This window comes from Camelus bactrianus, chromosome 21 (assembly GCF_048773025.1).
Source record: "Camelus bactrianus isolate YW-2024 breed Bactrian camel chromosome 21, ASM4877302v1, whole genome shotgun sequence".
NCBI classification, from domain to species: domain Eukaryota; kingdom Metazoa; phylum Chordata; class Mammalia; order Artiodactyla; family Camelidae; genus Camelus; species Camelus bactrianus.
This window is the reverse complement of record NC_133559.1, coordinates 24,021,940-24,039,803: the sequence shown is the minus strand read 5'-3', so window position 1 is coordinate 24,039,803 and position 17,864 is coordinate 24,021,940. Positions and strand designations below refer to the sequence as shown.

The window sequence follows — 17,864 nt, the reverse complement described above, 5'->3', positions numbered from 1 at the left end:
TGGATAGCCTGGAGGCTCATTTCCTCCCGGTTTTTAGCCAGAAGCTGGATCAGCTCTCTGTGTTGGCTCCATGGAAGGACACTGATAATAGCAGCCGGTCTCTTGAGTCCTAAAGCTCTTGTTGTCATGCCATCAACTAGACGTTCCTCAGCACTCCTAACCAACTCCCACCCCCCGCCATTTCCTATAAATTTTTAGCACATTATGGACATAGGTTCTTCCTGTTGGAGCCCTTTTCATGGTGTACCCAGCTGTGCTCCACCCGGAAACCTCTCCGGGTTGGATGGAAAATGGATGGGAATCTGTACGCTTGGCTGCTTTGCCAGTGAGCTGCTCAAAAGTCACCTTTTATGTGGCACAGGTGGTGGTTATGCTTCTGTCCCCTCTGTGGGTCTGGATAACAATGAACCAGGTGAACAGGGCCGGGGGGTGCCTGCTGCAATCCAAGAACAGGGTGTGCAGTGGGGAGGGTGCTCGGCTACCATGTGTCTGCAGTTATTGACTACAAGGGCAGGGATCGGCCCTGATTTTGAGAGATAGCTGAGTGGTTTCCAGGAGAAGCCATCACCAAGGAACCAGGAGGCAGAGCCCAGGCCAGTGCTAGGACAGTCGGAGCCTAGAAACCTAGGTTAAAGCACTTGGACAACAGGAGTTTGCAAACCGAGGTGAGCAGGCGGGGCTGCACACACAGCACTGAAGGTAAGAGAAACTGGAACAGCAAACAAGCCCTAGTGTGCATTGTACATGCACAGACCTGGCCAGGAAGAGCTGCCACTGTACACAGCAGGTTCCAGCATGGCGGTGGGGTGTTTGGTCAGGGCTTGGGTAGATTTACAGAGTGTGGGGCAGGGGATGGGGAAGGGCACGTCGGCACTAGGTACCAGGACGGGGTAGAACCCAGGGTCAGCCAGGCTGAACTTGCCAGGGAGGCCAGAGAAGAGGTCAGCCCTGGTGGTGGGTTGGGCAGGGTCTACACCGCCTAGACAGGACTCTGAGACCCACCACAGAGGGTCACAGGAATGGAGAGAAGGATGTGGTATTATTTGAGGTCAGCTAAAGGAGGGTTGGAAGCTCAGCAAATTTCCAAGAAGGTACAGAGGCTCAAGCAAGATCACAAAACACCCAGGAGAGCACTGACGGGGCTCCGGCTCGAACAGGGTCCCCAGCGGAGAGAGGCTGTTTCTTCTGGGCAGCCCCTAAAAATCCGATTGTTCCTTCCTCAGCGTTCAGCCCAGAGGCACTAGATAGGATCTCAGCTAATAAGGGAAGCACTGTGTCTCTTGAGGATGGGGAGGCATTCTCCCCATTCACCTGAATGTTTTGGAATCTGAATTCGGAGGGAGGCTGAGGTCTTTGAGTGAAGTTCTGCTTGGGTATTTATTTCTGGGGCCTTGGGGGGCTCGATCCTGGAAGAGTGGTGGCCATCCTGTACCTACTCATCTTCCCAGCTTAAGTCTTCTCCTTTAACATCCAGTCCCCTCCTGTCTTTCTGTGACAGAAGTAGTGATCTTCACATAAGCCCCAAGGAAAATAGTAACAATGGTTTATTGATTTATTGATTGTTTTACTCTGTCATCCCGTGAAGGCTTGTTAAAAACCTGTGAGATTGAATGTATGTATGTATGTTCATGACTAAGACATTATGCTGCACACCAGAGATTGACAATTGTAACCGTCTATACTTCAATTAAAAAAAAAATCTGTGAAGCATGGTGCTCTGGTTACGTGGTGACCTTGTTAGATGCAACCTCTGCCCTCCAAGCACCTCATAGTGAAGAAGACAAGACAGAGAAGTAAACGGCATTTGTATGACTGTGTGACCAGTGGGCTATGACAGGGATATACCTGAGTGCCAGGGGACTGCAGGCAAGAGGCATCTAGCTCTGGCTTGGAGGGTCAGGGAAGGTTCTAGGAGGTGGTCAGCCTTGGTCTCTGGAACTCTTTTTGGTGGCCTCACTTCCTCACACATTCTGGCAGTGAATTCTTTACCGCTTTCTAAATGACACCCCCTCCCATGAACATAGGCAGGACTGTTAGCATCACACGCATTTACCTGAAACACACTAATGTATTATCTCAAAGACCTTATGCATTTGCAAACCTTTTATCTCTAATTGTGAAATGAAAGATGACTTCCTTTTCAAAGGAATTTCTATATTTAAAAAAAAATTGAGCAGGCGAGTATGCTGGTTGGAAAGTGAGTGCGTGAAGGATGATTATGAAGGATTTAATCAGACCAAGTTCTTCTGTATACCCTAATACACCATCAAAATTAGAAGACAATTTCCAAACTGGGAAAAAATATTTGCAGCCCATGTGATAGATAAAAATTCTCTCATCAAAGCACAAAGACCATTTAAAAACCGTTAAGGAGAAAGACAACCATGTAGAAATATGGGCGCAGCACTTGAAAAGACAATGCAGTTCCGTTAATTTATACTCTTTTTACTTGCACGACTCTAGTACATGAAGAAAGCTCAGAATTGTTATGGGAAATTTACCAGGAAGTTAATCTGACACATTATAGTGATAGACATATTATTGTGTGGCATGATAATTAGACTTAATTGGCATAAAGGCTGTAATTAGTATTACTCTTAGCTAGCCAAAGTTTCAGTTCTTTTTCTCACTTTTAAAGTTTATTGGTAACGGTACTTATTGTCAAAGATGTCGATTTTCCCTCAGCACCCTCCTGTTCGCGCACGTGCATGCGCGCGCGGGCACACACACACACACACACACACACACACACACACACGTACTTGCACAGGCAGGGAAAGTAGGAGATGTTCTAGATCAGGTATCCACATCTCTGCTGTCTCTACCCACCCCTCCCCGGTGGAAGCTCCTTCTGTGGTCCCCTAGCCTCTCCTACCTCTGGAGCTGACAATTTGTTAAGCATTATTAGCAAGTTTCACCTCCTTCTTTCCGCCCACGTTCCCAGGTGTCCCTTTGTTAAAGTCTTCAAGGCAGAACACTTGGTGCGCTGAGGGGGTGGACAGTCTTCCTAGGGAGAAAGTGGTGGCAGCTTGGGGAGGGCATTTGAGGATGGGGCACAAACAGGTCAGTGATGGTGGCTCAGGGGAGGGGAGTGGAAGGGACAGAAAGGGTTGGATTGTGTAGTCCCAGGGCCTGGGGATGAGAGAGGATCCAGGAAGACCAGAGGGGAAAGAGGGCTTAGATACCTCTGGCTCCAGGTCCAGGGGCCACAGTGCAATGAAACCACCAATTCCAGACTTTTCCACTTGGAACCACTGTGGGAAAGAGCTCTAAGGGAGCAGCCCAGGTGTGTGCACCTGAGGACAGCTGAGTGAGCAAGAGAACAGCAGTTCTGACTCAGGCCGTGTCCTCTGACTTCCGTCCTTCCATTCCTGAAGCAGCGTCATCTCTGGGCCCCCAGGACTTGGCATGGGTTTTTAGGAGCCCAAGGAGGCTTCCTTAGGCCTCTGCCCTGCCTGTTGCTTAGTTGATGCATGAAATTCCTTTCGTGGGAGATAAAATCCTTAATTCAACAATTAAAGATAAGAGGCTTAAAATTACCTGGGGAAACTAATACATTATTATGAAGGCATTTTTGTCCAATTGTGTAAGACTTAAAAGGTTATGGAATTGTCTTCTGTTTTGATGGAGGCAGTGAGAAGACTGAGGGACCAAGCAGACAGGGCAGCCTGCGTTTGAAAGAGCCACACTAGGTTGACTGTTACCCTAGAATCTTAATGACTTTTCATGAGTCTTCAAGAAATAAAAATGCCTGAGGCCCAGTGTCCCCTTGGCTCATATTATGGAAATGATGTGGTGAGCTCAAGCCGGAGGACCAGGTGAGGAGAGGTGGAGATGGCCGGTGACAGGCTACACTCGCTAACAAGCATTTGTCCCCACCTGGGCCTCCCAGTATCCTCAGGATCCATTGACTCTTTCCAGGGCATCTGGAAACTCTTAACGTCAGGAGGTGGCGAGGTTGTGCGGATCTGGGCCTCCTGATTTTTGGGTTTTTCCTCTCATCACAGTTCTTGGCTTCTGCGTTTTCTACCGGAGACAGCTGGGAGGGAGTGAGTGTGGAGGTCTCAGAGAGCGGAGCCAGCTGCTAGATGTGATGACCGAGATCGGTTTTTCTCTGACTCACGTTGTCATCCATGTAACTGCTCTTCATTTGACGGCCCTTTCCTGATGTTTCACAGTCCCGTAATTTACACAGGGGCTGATACACTGCTTGAGTATGTGTGAGGACAGGCCATTCTGTTACTGTAGTCTACGCAATAGGTTGCACCAACATTATTAAATAGAAGTGACCAGACCCAAGAAACAGGGATTGGGAGGTTGAGAAGGTTAATGAGAGAGCCATACAGAAGCTGGTTGACTGTTGGGAAACACTGCTTCACACGGAGGTTGTTGAGAAATTTGGAGCTTACATGAGTCCCCAGAGGGAAAAGGGGATATTACATGTGCAGATATTTTATTATTGTCTTCTCCCCAAACAGTAAGTAATAAACAGATGAAACCACAGGGTTATAGAATTGTATTACCTTTTGGCTTTGGCCAAGTAAAACTTTAATTTTCTAGCTAGAGAGAACAGACTACTCCTATTACTGAGGCAGGAGGGAGGGGTTACTGTAAAAACTTCCCGTAATGGGATTTGTTCTGGGCTTTCGTGGCTCCTGGAAATGCCACTAGAGGAAAATACCCAGGGGGCTGGGTGATCCAGGGAAGAGAGTCATGGGTTAGGGCAAGCTCCCTCCCAGAGGCAAGCCAGTCAGATTTACAGTGATTCATGGACTGAGCTTTCTGAATCCCAGGGGTAGATCATGCTTATTTCCCCTTCCCAGCTCTTCATGCCCAGCCCCTAACCTCACGGTAAAAGCTCAAAAGGCCAACCAGTCAGTGCTTGAGTCCTCCTGGCACTGAAGTCCTGCAGGATCTGGGGTCAGCCATTCCTGGCTCCATGAGAATGGGTACTGATGATTATTACACGTGTATAAATCAGGTCCAATGAAACAATGCTGTAGTAACAGACAACCCCGAATCTCAGAGGCTAAACAACAGAAGTTTGTTTCTTGCTCCTCTAAAATCTACTGTGGTTCCCAGCAACTATTCAGAAAGCTGTCCCCATCCATCCATCCATCCATCCATCCATCCATCCATCCATCCATCCATCCATCCAGGCTCCTCCAGTATTTTGGCCCCTGTCACGTCAACCCATGGCCTCCAAACTTCATGCCGAAGGGAAAGAGGGAAGCTGGAGAATCTGAGACTTTGTTGACTTAGCCTGAATCACTTGCCATCTGATTTTGCAGACTTCAAGGTGGTTAAATTTTGTAACCTCCATATGTCTAGAAGGAAAAGACAACTGCATATTGGCTAGAACAGGTGCTATGTTAACTCTCCCTGTGTGCTGTAATTTTGAAAACTAATGATGTGGGCGGTCTATATTATACCCCCTGTTTCTCAGAGTAGGACACTGGGATTCAGAAAAGTTAAAGACTTGCCAACGTTCAAGACAAGTCTGCTGGACTCTGGTAGACAGGGTGTGCATTTGTTTGTTTGTTTTTTTTAACCTCATGTACAAAGGGTTGCTTCATTATATACATGGTCGTCATCAATTTGAACCAAGTTTTAATGGTTTGATTTACTTATTCCCTTTTATCTCCATTACTCAGGCCCAAGCACTCCCTTAGGGAGCTATTCAGGTCTGTTTTTATATATGTATTTGCATATTTATATATATGTTTATATATTTATACAGTTTCTGTGTTCTTATAAAATGTGTTCATTTGAACAGCCTGTGCACTTTCAACCCTGACATACCGTCTCTGAAACTGTGCCAGTGACCTCTGGTGAGACCTTATGAGCACAGTGTAGGGGAGAGGGAACTAATTATTAGATACTTTACATAGTCCAGGCAGAAGTCCCTCATTTTCCCCTGCAGTAGTCTGTGTGTGTGTGTGTGTGTGTGTGTTTCCCCTTCAGTAATGTACCCAGTTGCCCCAACCCTATGTTTTGCCTCTGCTAGTCATAGTTAACCGTAGATCAGGCAGTTAATGAGCATCTTGGGGTCTCAGTTTTACCATCTATGAAATGAAGCCAATGAGAGCTTCCCTCAAAGGATGTCTCGAGGTTTAATTACTTCAGAAGTCAATCTGAAAAGGAAATTGCCAGGATTTCCTTGGAGGTTAGAGTTTTGCAGACACAGGTATCCCCCACTTTTTGAAACTTTCCTTTGCATCACTCTTTGCTTTTATGAAGGAGCTACGTTAGTACGTGTTTTTGCAAACACAAAGAAACCTGAAAAGGATTTTCACTTGCATGAAGAATGGTGAAAAGCAAAAATAGTGTTGAGGGTTCCATAAGTGTTATAGAGGCAGTGTGCACCCTGAGCAGTGAGAGGGGCACCACCGAGCTCCTTCCCCGGGAGCTACACTCAGCATCAAGACGCCAAGCTTTGAACTGTGTCTGCGAGCATCTGCGCCTTATCTCAATTTATTTTGTGCATCCGTTAGCAAGATGTGTCCTAAGGTAATTGCTTCTTTGCTTTACACCATTTTTACTTACAAAGGTTTCACAGGAATGCTCTGCTTTCAGATAGCGGGGGAAACCTTTGTGACTCTTATCCTTACTTTCCTTGTGGCAGGTTTGTAGCCTTTTGGGCTTGCTTGGTACCTGTCACTTACCTTCCTCTTGATCCCTTCCTACAGAGCTTTACCCGTCATTGCATCTCAGGATCAAAAGAGCGTATTAAGTCAGAATCAAGGGGGATGGTGCTGGCAATGCGTTGTTTTTGTCAGGACACCGTAGGCACTGGGCTGCCTTCTACAGTAGCAAGAGGTATTTTAGGAGACTGAAGTCTGGTCTACTTGTGGTTACTCAGTCAGCATTATTTAATCAGTCCCCACTATGTACCACCGTATTAAGAAATGTGAATACTTTCCTTGGCAGAGAGGACCGTATCTGATCTGTCTGTCTTTCCTAATGACTGACTTCCATGTCCAAACTTTCTAAAATAGCGTCCTCCATTATTCTCAATTGGCTCTTTTCTTCTTAACCTTTTACACTACCTGACATTTTGTGTTTTGTTTATTATTTGCTGTCTCCCTTTCCCCCAGCCCCACTCAACAACATAGACATGTGGTATATAAGCTTCACCGAGCATGGACTCTTGGATTTACTGTTCATTTCTCAGTGCTCAGACGGTTCCGGGGACATAGCAGGACACATTCGTCGAATGAATGGCGGGGAGCTAGTCTTAAACACTGCCTCTTACGTGTATCTGTCCCACAAACGTGTATCTCTTGAGTTGTGTGTGCAGTGAGAACGGTGCATTTTAAAAAGTAACACCAACATCGTGCCTAAAGTTATAGTGTAGTTAGGAGACGAGGCTAAGTTGCGAGAGGTGAAACTCTATAGCTCTCCTAAGTGATTCTAATTGTCTTCATTGTTCTGTGCCTTCTAAGCTCTTTTGGGCAGGCGATTTTTCTTTATTCTCTTTGTCTTAAATTGAAACTCTTGGCCCTAGCAGTTAACAGCTGCGGCATTTCATCTCTGAGTTGCCTGGCGCCCAGTAGTGTGTTAGCTTGTCCACACCCGCTTGGTACATCTGTCTTCCAGACTGGCTTCTTCTCAGCCTGCCCCAGCTGTTCTTTAACCCTGGAAGTCATTTTTATCTGAGACGCTCTGCAGATGAAAGCTAGGTGGCACATGCCATAAACATTAATATTATCATGCTGAGGCCATTCCGTTCGTCTAGAGATTTGCAATGATTTACTTTTCATGGGTAAAGTTTTATTCAACTCTTAACAGTGAAACATAAAACTGTTACAATTGTAATGAAACCTATAAAAGCACAGAGGGTAAGATGTCCCAGAAGGGGGATGGTGAGTCCTCCGAGAACAGATTGAGGAAAGCTTTGGTTAGTCATGCACAAAGGTCCTCTCGGCATGTTTTGGGTGATTCCGGACCAGGGCTCTGAACTAGTATTGTTGATAACTTTGGCTCATGGCCTCTGATCAACACCACCATTGGAAACTCTTTGAGTGTTCACAGAGGGCCTAAAAATAAAACAGTGCCCTTGAAGAAAGGTGAACTTATCTTTAACCCTTTTGCCAAATACGGAGCAGGTTGGGTGCAGCAGTCATGGCTGCAGTAGGACACAGCTGGCATGATTAGAATAATTTTAGATTTTTATTAAAGGAAGCATTTTGAAGGTATGGCTATAGGAAAACCAAAAGTGATAGTGTGGTACCCTGGAGATAGCTCCAGTACCACCCCTCCATCTGAAGGAGTGGGGGTGCCAGGTGGTTCCTGGAGCCCTGGGATGGACAAGGCTTCTGGAGGACATCATTTGACTAGAGCTGAGATATCTGGAAACACAGCCATCCTACAGCAGCCCTTCAGAGGGGACCTGGGAAATTCCTCCCTTCCTCTGGTCTCCTGCCATTGCTCTTAATTGGCCATATTCACCGAGAAGCCACAGGACAAGGGGATTCAGGCAGTCTGTGTAGGTTAGGCGTGTGGGAAACAGAGCTGTGTGGAGCATAATTAAGACTGGTTCAGCATGGGAACAGCAGGGGTGGAGACACTCCCTTTCTGGGGAGGAGATAGCTGGAGGAAAAGGTCAATGTCGGGAACTCAGTCGTCATAGCCATGGAGATGATGGCTCTTCCAGCTGCTATGAGACCCTGGCAATGCATAGGTCCACTGGAAGCTCTTCTTAGGCAAAAACAAGCTACATAATTTTTGCTTCCTGCCTGGTTTTCTGAATGTGTCAGGGCAGAAGGGAAGGAGAAAAAGAAACAAGAATTCTGGGAAAGTTGGACTCCAAACCTAAGGATAAGTAAGGCTCTTTTGATACTGCAGTAGTCATTGGTGTCAACAAATTTTCACCATTAATTAAGGATTTTACCTTTTAACTTCCCCTTTAGACTTCAGGAGTCCAAAGCTTTACTTTGTAATTTAGGATTAAGGTGAGAAATGTTTTGGGATCATGGCAGGTCTTTATGATACTCCTGGTATGAAGTGTCATTTGCTTGTGTAGACTTCATCGGCCTCTCATAATGCTGGGCTCATCTTCTCAGGCTCTTAGAAAGGATTTAGAGAGATGGGAATAAGCAGAAATGGGTAGGACTGGTGCTTCTCAGGGTCTTTAGCCTTGATCAAGAAAGATACTAACTGCTAACTACTATATACAAAATAGATAAGCAAGTTCAAACTGTACAGCACAGGGAACTATATACAATATCTTATAGTAACTTATGGTGAAAAAGAATATGAAAATGAATATATGTATGTTCACGTATGACTGAAGCACTGAGCTATACACGAGAAATTGGCACAACATTGTAAAAAAAAAAAAAAAAATAGTCCGGAGACCAAACAAGTGTGTGAACTACGAATCAAAGCAATCTTTGATTATTTGCCACCTGTGGTTGATTTTGCCTTGTATGCTTAACTGCCCTGCCTTATCTCTTCACTGTTTCTCTGGCTTAAGAATGCCATCTGACACAGGTACTTATGAATTCTTATTGATTTATGAAATCTGTTGATCAATGTAAACTTACTCATATCCCTCCATTCACGGTACATTATTATTGTTCCATGAAAGGTTAGTTATTCATTCATCCATTCCCTCTTACTCCATTTCCTTCTCTGTGCCCCCAGGCAACAGTTCTAATGTCTAATATATGTATTTTTGTTTGGATGTATTATTTTAAACTGTAAGTTATTGTTTTGTATACACGTATTTTAAATTTATGTAAGTTGTATTATGTTATATATGTGTCAGCCCTGTGTTTTCAGATCCATCCATGTTACTACATGTACATGCACACTGTTGCTTCTCACTTATTCCATGAAGTGCATTCATCTAGATGAAGACTATCATGCTAATATTAACTCCTTAATAAATATCATAGCACAGTTTGCATATCCCCTCTCCCATTGATGGACACTGGGGTGATCTCCAACTGCTTTGCCATCTCAAGCCCTGCTTCAGTGACTGTCCTTCAGCAGAGCTCAAGAGTTCTTATAATCTCACACCTTTACCAGCACTGGCATTAACCAGCTTTCTAATCCTTGCCTCTTTAATTGGTATCAAATGACATCTTCTTGTTGCTCTAACTTATGGTCTGCTGATTGCTACTAATTTTGATCCTGCCTTTATATGTTTGGGAGTCATTGAGATTTCCTCCCTGTGAATTGTATGTTCCTATTCTTTGCCCATTTGCAAATTGATCTTTGTGTGTGTGTGTGTGTGTGTGTGTGTGTATTTTACTGTTGACTTGCAGGAGTTCCTTATATAGTCCAGATGGATTTTTTTTTTTTTTTTTGGTTTGTTACGTTGTAATACTCTCCTAATCTGTTATTTCTTTATTAACTTTGTGATACCCTTTGTTGACTAGAAAATATTTAATTTTCATGGAAACCTTTTTGTTGTTGTTGTTATGACTTGTGCTTTGGAAATTTTGTTTAAGAAGTCCTTCAAACCTAGGCTACATAGATACTCTTCCTACTGTTTTTTTTTTCTGCTTAACATTTATAAATATACTGTTTGTATTTAGATCTTTAATCCATCCACTTTTCAACTTTATATGAGATATTAGAGATCCAGTTTTACCTTTCTCCATGTAATGAGCTAGTTGTCCCAATGTTATTCAGTAAACAACCATTCTTTCCACTTTATTTGTGGGGCCAACTTTACCATATGTTACGTTTTCATACGTACGTGGTTCTCTGAACTACCGTTGTTCTCAGTGGAACAGTGCTGTTCCATTGTCCATATTTTGTCCTTGTGCCAATATCAGCTTGTTTTCATTGCTATGGCTTTATTACTATTTTTAGTATATGATAAAGTAAGTCCCTGCTTCTTTCCTTTAAACTACTTTTTTCAGGGTTGACTTAAATATTCATGCGTCTTTAATTTTTCATATAAAACTTCAGGTGAGTTTGAGTTTCTCAAAATTCCAACTGGTATTTTGATTGTATTGAATTTATAGATTAATATGGGGGAGAACTGACATCTTTATCATATTAAAATCGTATTGACTTTTATCAATTGATCTTGTGCCCTCTAAACTTGGTGAGTTCTCTTTTTCATCTACCTGCAAATAATGACAGTTTTATCTCTTTCTTGGAATACCGTATTTGTCTTATTTCTTCTTTTCTTTCCTTATAGAGTTGGCTAGGACTTCTAGTACTATGTTAAAAAGTTGTAGTGTTATCTACGTATGGAACCATAAGAGGTCCCGAACTGCCAAAGCAATCATTTGTAGGTCTTTTTCTCCTTCTCTTTCTTCTTTTTCTCTTTTCTTATGGTTTGATGACTAAAAAAGTTCCTTTAACATTTGTTGTAAAGCTGGTTTGGTGGTGATGAATTCTTTTAGCTTTTGTTTATCTGAGAAGCTTCTGATTTTTCCATCAAATCTGAAGAAGAGCCTTGCTGGATAGAGCATTCTTGGTTGTAAGTTTTTTTCCTTTCATCACTTTAAATATATGGTGACACTCCTTACTGGCCTGTAGAGTTTCTGCTGAAAAATCAGCTAATAACTTTATGGGAGTTCCCTTTATGTTATTTGTTGCTTTCTCTTGGTAATTTTAATTTGATTTGTTAATACTTTGTTGGGGATCTTTGTATCTTTATTCATCATAGATACTGACCTGTAATTTTCTTTCTTTCTTTTTTTTTTTTTTTGGTAGTGTCTTTGTCTAGTTTTGGTATCAGGGCAATGCAGACCTTGTAGAATGAACTTGGGGATGTTTCTTCCTCTTCAGTTTTTTGGAATAGTTTGAGAAGGGTAGGTATTAGCTCTGCTGTGTATGTTTGGTAGAATTCCCCTTTGTAGTTCTTGCTCCTGGACTTTTGTTTGTTGGGTCTATTTTTTAAATTACAAATTTGGTTTCAGTAGTAGTGATCAGTCTGTTCAGATTGCCTGTTTCTCCCTGATTCAGGCTTGGTGGGTTGTATGGTTCTAGAAACTTGTCATTCTTCTAGGGTGTCCAGTTTGTTGGCATAAAGCTGTTGATAGTAGTCTCTTTTAAATGTTTCTCTGTGGTATCATTTTCTTATTTCTCCTCTTTCATTTCATATTTTATTTGTGTCTTCTCTTTTTTTTTTTCCTTAATAAGCCTGGCTAATGGCTTATCAATTTTAACTTTCCAAAAAACTAGCTATTGGTTTTACTGATCTTTTCTATTGGGTTTTTTTTTTTTTGGGGGGTCTCTATTTTTCTCTCTGATTTTTATTATTTCCTTCCTTCTGTTGACTTTGTTCTTTGTTATTCTTTTTCTAATTCTTGTTTTTGGTGGGTTAGGTTTTTCATTTAAGATTTTTCTTTTTTCCTGAAGCAGGCTTGTATCCCTATAAACTTACCTCTTAGAACTGCTTTTGTTGTGTCTCATAGATTTTGGAAAGTTGTCTTTTTATTTTCTTATGTCTCGAGGTCTGATTCCCTCTTTGATTTCTTTATTAACTCATTGGTTTTTTTAGTAGCATGCTGCTTAGTCTCCATGTGTTTGTGTTTTCCCATTTTCATTCCTGTAACTGAGTTCTAGTTTCAGAAAAAAAATACTCAATATGATTTCTATCTTCTTAAATTTCTTGAGATTTGTTTTGTTGCCTAGCATGGAATCTATTCTGGAGAATATTCCATGTGTAATTCAAAATAATTTGTCTTCTGCTGTTTTTGGATGGAATGTCCTGTAGGTATCTATTAAGTCTAACTGGTCTAATGTGTCATTTAAAGCCTCTGTTGCCTTATTGATTTTCTGTCTGAATTATCTGTCATTTGGTATAAGTGGGGTGTTAGAGTCTCCTATTGTTTTCATTTTCTCCTTTTGTCTGTTCATATTTCCTTTCTACATTTAGGTTTTCCTATTTTAGGTGCATATATGTTCACAAGTGTTATATACCCTTCTCGAATGAATTCCTTTATCATTATAGAATGTCCTTCTTTGTTTTTTGTTATAGACTTAGTTTTAAAGTCTGTTTTGTTTGATATGAGTATTGCTGCTCCAGCTTTCTTGTCATTTCCATTTGCGTGAAATATCTTTTTCCATCTCCTCACTTTCAGTCTGTGTGTGTCTTTAGCTCTGCAGTGAGTCCCTTTTCAGCAGCATATGGGTGGGTCTTTTTTTTTTTTTTTTTAAATCCAATCAGCCAACGTGTATCTTTTGATTGGAGTATTTAGTCCATTGGCATTTAGTGATTATTGATAGGTATGTGCTTGTTGCCATTTTATTACTTGTTTTTTGGTTGTTTTTGTAGTTCTGTTCTCTTCTTTTGAGTTTCTTCCCTTGTGGTTTGATGATTTTCTTTAGTGGTATGTTTATGCTACTTTCTTTGTAGGTTTTGTGTATTTATTAAAGGTTTTTGATTTGTGGTTACCATGGGGTTCATATATGTAGATCTATAACTATATTTACTTGTTTTAAACTGATAGTCATTTAATTTCAAACACATTCTAACAGGACAGTCTTTTTCCTCCCCTCCCTCATGTTTTGTGTTTTTGATCTCATATTTTACATCTTCATTTTTATCCATTCTCTGTTTATTGTAGTCACAATTGATTTTATAATTTTTTTGTCTTTTAATATAACAGTTTCCAGTTTGTTTTCAGTGAGGATTGCTTCATTTGTTTTTGATGTGTTCAGATGTGTTTTTGATTTGCTCATGGGGGGAGGTAAGATCCACATTCCCTTACTCTGACATCTTTATCTCCCTCCCTCCTTTGATGACTTTCTTAGTGTTAACGTTTGTATTTCTTTCTCTTTGTGTGTGTGTGTGTACCTGCTACGGATTTTTGGTTTGTTATTACCATGACATTATTATATAACAGCCTACATTTTTACTACACCCCATGTTTAATGTTTTTGATGTCATATTGTACATCTTTTTATTTTACTTTTCCCTTAGCTAATTCTTGTAGAAATAGATAGTTTTACTTTTTTTGTTTTTTTAACCTTCACACTCATTATATATGTGGATGAATCACTACCTTTATGATATGTTTACCTTTACTAGAGAGATTTTTTCTTTCATGCTTTTTGTGTTTCTAGTTATGGTCTTTTCTTTTCTGTTTAAAGAAGTACCTTTAACATTTCTTTTAAGGTTGGTTTAGTCGTAATGAACTCCTCTAACTTTTGCTTGTCTGCAAAACTCTCTCCTTCAATTTTGAATGATACCTTGCTGGGTAGAATATTCTTGGTTGTACGTATTTTTCCCCTTAGTACTTTGAATATGCTTCCCAATTCCTTCTGGCCATGTAAAGTTTCTGCTGAAAAGTCAGCTGGTAGTCTTTTGGGGGCTCCCCTGTATGGAACTAGTTTTTTTTTTTTTTTCTTTTTGCTTTTAAGATTCTCTTTTTAAACTTGTAACATTTTAGCTATAATGTGTCTTGGCTTTGGCCTCTTGGGGTTTATCTTGTTTGGAACTTCCTGTGCTTCCTGAACTTGGATGTCTATTTAATTTGCTAGGTTACGGAAGTTTTCAGCCACTGTTTCTTCAGATAGGTTTTTTGCCCCTTTATCTCTTACTTCTCCTTCTGGAACTCCTATAATGTGAATATTAATATGTTTGAATTGTCTCAGATGTCTCTTAAACTGTCCTCTTTGTTTGTTTGTTTCTTGTTTCTTTTTGCTGTTCTGATTGGGTGATTTCCATTACCCTGTCTTCCAGGTCACTGATTTGTTCTTTTGCACGCTCTAATGTGCTGTTTATTTCCTCTAGTGTATTTTTCATTTCAGTTATTGTATTCTTCAGCTCTGATTTTTTCCTGTCTCCACTGAAGTTCTCACTGTGTTCCTCCATTCTTCTCCTAAGTTTGGTGAGTATTTTTATGATTCCTTTGAACTCTTTATCTGGTAGATTGCTTATCTCTGTTTCATTTAGTTCTTTTTCTGACCTTTTGCCTTGTTCTTTCATTTTGAACATATACCTGTGTCTCCTCATTTTGCCTAACTCTGTGTTATGTCTATGTATTAGGTAGATCAGCTACATTTCCCAGTCTTGTAGGAGTGATTTATGTAGAAGGTATCCTGTGGGGCCCAGCAGTGTAGTCCCCCTTGGTTGCCAGAGACAGGTTTTCCAGAAACGACCCCTATGTGGATTGTGTGCTTACCTGTTGTGGCTGAGCTGCAGTTTCTGCAAGCATGTTAGTGTGTAGGCCTGGCCCCTTGTGCTGCTGGCTAAAAGACTTGGCTCCGACTGTTGTCTGTGCTCTGATGAGCTAGGTCTGCCACTGGGGCAGGAGCTGCTTTGGTGAGACTCTTGCCAGTCAAGGACACCTGCCCATAGTGGTTAGTTGTGGGACTGCTTTGGAGAGGCCCAGGTATTGGTCGAGGGTCCACTTTGAAGGGGCCCTGGTGCCAGCTGAGGGCATCTGCCAGGATGCAGATGGTGTGGTGGAGGACCTCTTTGGAGGAGTGCTAGCTAGGGCAGGTCTGCAGGTGAACCCAAGGCAGGGTTAGTGGTGCTGCTAAGGTAGATGGGGAGAATAAAAGAATGGCACCTGCCAGTGCTGGGCCAGCAAGGTAGAAGGTGAGCAGAAATAACTGAGGCTTGGTAGTGCCTCTGTGTCTGAAGAATGTTCCAGTGGATTGCTGTCCCTCCAGCACATGCCCTAAAATTAGTCAATTAATTGTCTTTGCATATGACCCAGACACTTCAGACTGCTGCCTCTGTGCTGGGACTTGGAGTGACTTTTTGCATGTGCCCTTTGAGAGCAGAGACTGTTTCCTACACTCCTCCTGCTCTCCCAGACATAAGCCCAGCTGGTTTTCAAAGCCAGATATTATGGGGGGCTTGTCTTTGCAATGCAGGTCCCCTGGGCTGGGGGTCTTGATGTAGGGTTTGGACCTTTTGCTCCTCAGAGAGGACCTCTGTGGCTGTGAGACTTCCCACGTATGGATCGCTGAGCCAGGGCTGTGGATCCTAGGCAGACTGCAGCTGACTTCTTACCTGTCTCAATGTGGATTTTTTCTTTATATTCTTAGTTGTGGAAAACCTTTTCTGCTAATCTTTAGGTCATTCTCTGAGATAGTTGCTCTATGTGTAGTAGTTTTGTTGTGTCCACGGGAAGAGTGAGCCCAGGATCTTTCTGCTCTGCCCTTTTGTTCTCCTCCTCAAGATATTTAATTATGTTTACTTTGCCTCTCTCTTGTAGAATTTCTATGTTTTAAAATTTGAATATGCTGTGAGTATTTTAGTGGGGATTTTTGCATGTGAAACGGTCTTAAGTCTTATGAAAATGTTTTTATTTTGTCCTTATGTTTGAATGATAACATTCTAGATTTGAAATTGTTTATCCTTTAATGCTTGAAAATTATACTCCATTGTCTTTATAAAAATTCCATTATCATCTTGCATTTTGTGTTCTTGAAAATTCTAGTGTTAGTCTGATTTTTGTTACTTTACAGGGAATGTTTTTTCCCTTCCATTTGGGAACCTTTACATATTTTTTATTTGCTTTAATATCCTTTAATTGTATTATAATGTAAATAAGTATGAATTTTTCCTTATCTGTTCTATTTGGTCCTCGAAGAGCCTTTTCATCCTTAAGGATTCTCATTCATTAATCCTGAAACATTTATCTTCATTGTTTCTTTAGATATTTATCCTTTCCATTTCTCCACCCCATTCTTCTGGAATCCTATTATCTGGATGCTATTACTTTTAATTTTAGCCTTCATATTTCTTAGCTTAAAACTTTTTCTCTATATTTTCTGTCTTTCTATTATTTCCCATTGCTTTTAGGAAGAATTTCTCAATTCTGATCCTCAAATTCACTAATTCTTTCATTAGCTCTATTTCATCCTGTTATTCATTCCATTTCAGCTACATTTTTTTTTGCATATAATATTTCACTCGGTCCTTTTTAAGATTTCATATTCTTGCTTTACTTTAGTAATACCTTCCCACATCTCCTTAAGCATAGTTTTTTTTTTTTTTTTGTGGGGTGGGTACTTAGGTTTTTTAATTTATTTTTTAGAGGATGTGCTGGGAATTGAACCCAGGACCTCATGCATGTCAAGCATGTGCTCTACCACTTGAGCTACACCCTCCCTCCCCTCCTTAAGCATAGTTACTAATATATTCTATTTGTTCAAATGTTTCTGCTTCAGATAGTGCATGATGTTTTTGTCTTTCTTTACTAGATTCTTGTTATTTGGGCTTGTAAGCTCATGCTCTACTGTGAATATCAGCCGCTCTCCCTGGTAATGTTTGTTGGGGAGGGCCAAATATTAGGCTCTAGTCTCCATCCATTTAGATGAGTCTAAAATAGTGAGATATGTTGAGCCCCAGGGCATTGCACCACAAGCGCCAGAAAAGCACTTTGTGTCATTCCCTTTTACTGCCTCTCCCCTGGGAAGAGTTTCTCCTTTAAATTGAATTACTGGGGAGAAGCAGCACTGAGATGAGTCAGTCTCCACAGATTCTGATTCCTCCAAGCATGGGAGTTTGGTGGAGGAGTGGGGATCAGGATACTGTAGGGCTAGGGCTGCTGTTATAATTAAGTAGGTGGTCCCTACTTACAGGACAGAGGGGAACACGCAGTGCCATCCATCTTCACTCCCAAGCTGTGTACCCTGGTAGAAGCCTCTAACTATCTAGAAGCAGGGATGCCTTTCCCTGATGCATACAGTCACCATATGGTCCAGCAGTGGCCTTGCAAGAGTTCTTGGTCAGCTGCCCCTGCTTTCAGCATCTCCTCACCCCATGATGCACCCACACTGCCTTGATTTTACTGCCCACACCAATGATCTGGAACGTAAATTTCTGCAGAGGATTGGTGATAATTGTTTCAGAATAATGAAGGGGAAAGCCAAGGGCTGTGCTTAAAAGCTTTTCTCCAATCTACCTTCTCACTGCTACCTCTCATAGC

At 41.6% G+C, this 17,864-nt stretch overlaps 1 non-coding gene across 1 annotated transcript; it reads right to left on the bottom strand.

The window, feature by feature from the left end:
* Window positions 1–16,968: 16,968 nt before the first annotated feature.
* On the bottom strand, window positions 16,969–17,043 carry TRNAV-GAC (transfer RNA valine (anticodon GAC)). Its single transcript has one exon. It is a non-coding gene; the product is annotated as a tRNA-Val (tRNA).
* Between the last annotated feature and the right edge of the window lie 821 nt (window positions 17,044–17,864).